Source organism: Delphinus delphis, chromosome X (assembly GCF_949987515.2).
Source record: "Delphinus delphis chromosome X, mDelDel1.2, whole genome shotgun sequence".
Classification (NCBI taxonomy): Eukaryota; Metazoa; Chordata; class Mammalia; order Artiodactyla; family Delphinidae; genus Delphinus; species Delphinus delphis.
Window position 1 is genome coordinate 105701016 of NC_082704.1, and position 5640 is coordinate 105706655.

The 5640-nt window shown below is 52.1% G+C and overlaps 1 pseudogene; it reads left to right on the forward strand.

The window, feature by feature from the left end:
- Positions 1-556: 556 nt before the first annotated feature.
- LOC132418250 (transcription factor SPT20 homolog pseudogene) lies at positions 557-2929 on the forward strand (annotated as a pseudogene).
- Positions 2930-5640: the final 2711 nt, after the last annotated feature.

Genomic DNA, 5640 nt, shown 5'->3' on the forward strand with positions numbered 1-5640 from the left:
CGAAAATTGGTGCGTATTAAAGCCGCACCAAAAAATGATAGATTTTTATTGTTGGCTGCTTGTGCTTTTCAAGGTTATAAGAAAAGAAGGTGTGGCGAAGCCCAGCCCTTGGTGGAAGTGCAGACCCCAAAACCAGAAGTGAAGGGGGCGGGCCTGTGCCCAAGAGGCAATAGAAGGATGAGGCCTGAGCCTACGATCTGCGCAGGCGGACGCACGGATGAGCGCGCCTTCGGGGGGATGTGCGGGGGTGGGGGGCGTGGGGGGCGGAGAATCGCTTACATTCACATCCGGGTCATCTGCTGCCACGCGAGGCGAGCGAGATCCAGCGCGGTGGCCGCTTGCACGCCTTTAGGTCTTTCCCTAAATCGCAGGTATTTTGCGCGCTGCTTCTTCGGGGGCGGGTGTCTTGGTGTCCTTTTGGAGGTGAGGCTGCTCGCGCCACTGTGGAGTGGCCGCGTTTGCAAGAATGCTCGTCGATACTGCAGACAGGGTTTTCACCCGGTTCATTCGCTCACTTACATTTTCTCTTCCATTAGGGCCCCCATTTTGTACCGCAATGGAGCAGGCTCTAGAAAGAGCTTTGGATCGTGCGGAGTATATCATTGCAAGTGCCCGACAGAGACCTCCGGAAAGGAAATACCCATCTAATGGGGAGAAGTCTCTCTATGAAAAACTTTATGACATTTATGTTGAAGAATGTGAAAAAGAGCCTGAGGTTACGGAGGAATTAACAAGCAACGTGAACCTGTTAGAGAAGCTTCTTAGGAGAGAGTCGTTGCCGTGTTTGGTGGTCAACCTGTACCCAGGAAAGGAGGGCTATTCGCTGATGCTCAAGGGGGAAAATGGATCATCTTCGGAGATCATCCGACTGCCCTATGAAGAAGGGGAATTGCTCGAATACTTGGATGCAGAAGAATTACCTCCTGTTTTAGTGGGTCTCCTGGAAAAGTCTCAGGTTAACGTTTTTCATCACGGGTGTGTGATAGCAGAAATACGGGACTACAGGCAGTCCAGCGACAGGGAAGCTCCCCATTGCCAAAGCAGGCATATTCTCTTACGCCCCACGATGCAGACTTTAGCCTGGGATGTAGAGGCCATAGCCAGCGATAACCAGAATTGGACCCAGGAGGACAAACTTTTGCTTGAGAGCCAACTGATCTTAGCTACGGCTGAACCACTGTGTCTAGACCCTTCTGTATCAGTAGCGTGCACTGCAAACAGACTGCTCTATAACAAACAAAAGATGAACACTCTTCCCATGAAAAGGAACTTCAAGAGGTACTCTATGGCCTCTCTGAATCGGCAGCAGGAGCTGTCTCGTCCACCTTCTCCTGAGCTAAGAGCCCTGACTTCCTGCAAAAGAATAAGAGAAAGTAAAACAGGTGGGAATTACGGCCTCAAAACTTTTAAAGCAGGAAGTTGTGTAGATATGTGGAAACAGAGACGCTGTGACTTGGCCGTACCTTCTCAAGTGGACGTGGAGGAATACGCTAAAGGGAAGAAGTCTGTCGGATGTGATGACTCACAACCAACAGTCTGGCCAGTGCATGAGGTACAAGGTGATCTTGCATTTGGAGGTGACGCTGGCTACCAGTCCCAGGCAACAAGGCTGGCCGTCAGGCAGCTGACTGATAATTCACTTGCCTCTGGAAAAGGGTCCGGTACAGAAGCCACGTGGGAGAGACAGCTGTCTTCCCCCCACTCCTTCGCAGATAACCATCCCTACAGTTTCCCGCCCGGGGCAAAGACTGATGCTGGGAGAGTGGTCAGTCGGCCCGAGGAGTCGGTCCAGGAGAGCACCCAGTGTCCAGTGCAGATGTCACACAGCTCCAGTGGCTCAGCCGGTCTCAGGCAACCTTCTCCAGGGAAAGAACCAGAACAGCCTAAGACTGGGTGGGTTCAGTCTTCAGTGCCCGACAGCGGAGCCACACATCCACCTCCACCCATGCGACTTCCTTGGCACTCAGGAAGGAGCTCCTGGGGTGAGAGTCTCAGTTCACAGCAGGCAGGCAGCTCTCAGGCATGTGCATCTCCTGGCCCTGCTCCTAAGCCACCAGCTCTTTCCCAGGAATCCTCTGTGGAGCAGAGCCCAGTTAGCACGCTTCCTGCCACCACCCTGTCCACTGCGGGCTCATCACAGACGACCTCGGTCTCCCGGGTCACGGTGATCTCCGTTGGCCTGAAGGTCATCAGAGAAGTGGGCCCCAGACGTGGAGGCCAGGCCTCGGGGAGAGGCTGTGCCACCAGAGCCCCAGCTCCCAGGGGGATCCAGCCGGGCCACCTGCCCGCAGGAGCTCTTCCGCCGCCGCCTCCTCCGCCGCCTCCTCCTCCAGAGAAAAACGCTTCGGATCTCAGACCCTTTCCTGTGGTGCAGCTGCCCCGCGGTTCGCTCCTGTGCAGCAGCCAGCAGCCGGCCCCGCAGCCGCGCCTCGCCCAGCTGCTTCCCCTGCAGTGGCCCTGCGCCCCGCCTCCTCGGCTGCCGGCGTCCCAAGGACTGGGGGCACGGGGTCCGGGGGCACAGGTTCCGGGGGTACAGGGTCTAGGGGTACAGGTTCCGGGGGCACAGGGTCCGGAGGCACAGGTTCCGGGGGCACAGGGTCCGGGGGCACAGGCTTCAGGTTCACAGGGCGCCGCCGTTCCCAACACGGTCGTGCGTGCCGAGGAAGCCGTGGTTGTTCACCTCGGTGCAGAGGACGGCTTCCGGCCGCCCCAGGTGCTCGTGTTGTCCCCGCCGGGCTCTGGCCTGAGCAGCCCTGGGCTGAGTCCCCCGCAGCAGACGGGCTGGGCCTTGGCGGCCCCGCGGCCGCAGTTGCAGTTCAGCGTGCACGTGCGCCGCCGCGCCGCCGCGCCTTGCCCTCGGGGCCCGCAGCCCAGCAGCCAGGCCGCGGGCGCCGCGGATAGAGGCCCGCCAGCCGTTCCCAAGCCCTGAGGCCTGGCTGATTTTCTCTCCTTTAGAAAACACAAGAGCAGCGACCGAGTGCATTTCGAGTTTCACCCGCATTTGGGTTTTGTTTTAATGTGTCGCTCTTTTACGTTGTTAGACGTACAAACTTTCTGCAGAGGCACAAGCCCATGATTTTTACATAGAGACGGGGAAGTGCTTTACTAAACTGGCAGGGTTTCGCCGAAGCCATCGCTTGGGCGGTGGCTGTTGACAGTTGTTTTTATGGCGATGTTCTCAAGTGTATCCACATCCAAAGTAGGGTCAGTTTAAACTCCTGAAGCCTGTAATTTCTCTCAAGCAATAAAACTGCAACACCAGTCAAGTCAAAATTAGTATTATTCTAACGAGATGCTACTAACGCCTAAGTGTAGCAGCGTCACCCTTCTACGTGTACAGCTCGGTAGTGTTAAGTGGACTTCTGTCGTTGCTGTACAGCAGATCTCTAGGGTTGTTTTCTTCTGGCAAAAGTGAAGCTTTATCCCCGTGAGCACCAGCTCCCTGTTTCCCTCGCCCCAGCCCTGGCCCCCACCCCTCTATTTTCTGTGTCTGTGAGTGTGACTGCTTTAGATACTTCGTAGAAGTGGGATCGTACAGGATTTGTCTTTCGTGACGGGCTCATTTCACTTAGTGTCCTGTCCTCGAGGTCCATCCATGTTAGCGTGCCACAGGAAGGTTGTAGCTGTTTACAGGTGCTTTCAGTGTACCTACGATATACTGACGCGGCCTACGAAGGATTAGAAACGTCCTTCGGAAGAGAGTGCACTTTCCTATTTGTTTATTTAGTTTAAAAGCTTTTTGCACCAGTGTCTGAAATGCAATTTTTATACATTTGGTTTGGGAAAAAAACAAAAACAAGCTAACGCTACCAAAACTTGATGCTTGTCATCTTGCTATTGAGGCCATGGGATACCTCCCAGTGCGCAGCATGCTTGAGGGGCCCTTGCTTGCGTGGATGTCCCCAGCCCTTTAGAAGGTGCCCCCCACCCCCAGAGCCCAGCTGTTCTCCTCTAGGCTGCAGTCGCTGGCTGTGAAAGGGGGATGTTGTCTTCTCTCTTTATAAAACCGTTTACATTTTTGAGAACCCAGGGTTATTTGCAGAAGGTAAATATCTAAACATCTGGAAATGGGTTTGTCTTTCAAGTGTTTTCAACTTTGGTACATTCTGAAGTGGAGTCCCTCTCCCCTGAGTGGTCACCAACTGGTCAGCTGTCCCTGCTTCCTCATCTCTTTTTACCTTCTTTCTCGTTTCAGTGGGGCTCAGAAGACCCCTGAAGTTTTCTGTTTTCTCTTTCCGTTTCTTACTGTGGTATAATTGACAGAAGAATCAACCATTTAAAAGTGTACAATTCCTTGGCATTTACTGCATTTAGAATGTGGCGCGACCACAGCCTCTGTCTGCTTCCAAAACATTTTCATCGCCCGAGAGAAATCTCTGTACCCATTCAGCACTCACTTCCCAGCTTCCTCTCCCCCAGCCCAGGAAACCACCGATTTGCGTTCTGTCTCTACAGACTCCGCCATCTCGATTTTTCCTCAAAATGGAACCAGAGACGACGTGACCTCTTCTGTGTGGCCCCTCTCACTTGGCACAATGTTTCCTAGGCTCGTCCACATCGTCACACGTATCGGCACGTCATTCCTTTTCGGGGCTGAGGAACATTCCCTGCTTTGTGTGCGCCACATCTTGTTTATCCATCATCTGCTGATGTACATTTGAGTTGTTCCCACCTTTTGCCATTGTGTATAGTGGGGCTATGAACAGTTGTGTACAAGTATCTGGAGGCCTCTCGTATTTCGTTCTTACAACTTTGAAGGACAACCTGTGTATATAAAAGTATTTTTCCCAAGTACACATGTATGTTTCCCTGCCTTTTGCCCTAACCAAAAAAAAGGAAGTTTGGCAGTTCCAAAAGAGATGAGTGAAGAGGCAGGTAACTGGTGATTCTTACTGCATTAACCCGGCTGCACTAACGCGCTACCGATCCTGTTAAGGAAAGCCAACATGGCAGATATGCCAGCGGAGTGACACTGAGCCCATTGGAGCTTTATGTAGCCCACCCTGGACATCTTTAGGAACGGTGCCTGCACTTTGAAGAAGTGACCAATTGCAAAGAAGACCAGTGCAATGACCAATTGCAAAGAGGAGTTTATACTCAGCCTTGGGAGCCGACCAGACAAGTGAACTCTGAATCTCACTAGATTTTGTGTACCTTCTCCCTTTTTGTCCTCACTCTCATCCTTTCAGATACTACTACATGGAGAGACCAGCTGACGTTGTGCTCCCTTCCCAGGGAAGCAAATAAATGCAGCTTTGTTTCAGATTACGATTTGGTGGTCTTTATTTCCTCCTACTAATCCTCACCAAGGTTTATAATTGAAGCAATTGCCTCACTGATGAAGAAGAAAGAGTGTACCCCTGGAAATACAATCCCAGAGTCTGTATTCATTCAAACACCTGTAAAGGGAGGACTTCCCACATGCCTTGTACTGTGTGAGGGCTTAGGTGGGATGCAGAGAATACAGATGGCAAAGAAAAGTAAAGTACCTCTTCAGAATGTAGATCTCATTCAAAATTCACGTCATTTTATCCTTCAGCAATTTAAGGTAAATTCCCTGTAGGAGAAAGTCTCAGTAGAATAATGAATGTTACATATCTGAAGATGAGTACACAACAGAATAGGAAATAGCAGAAGACT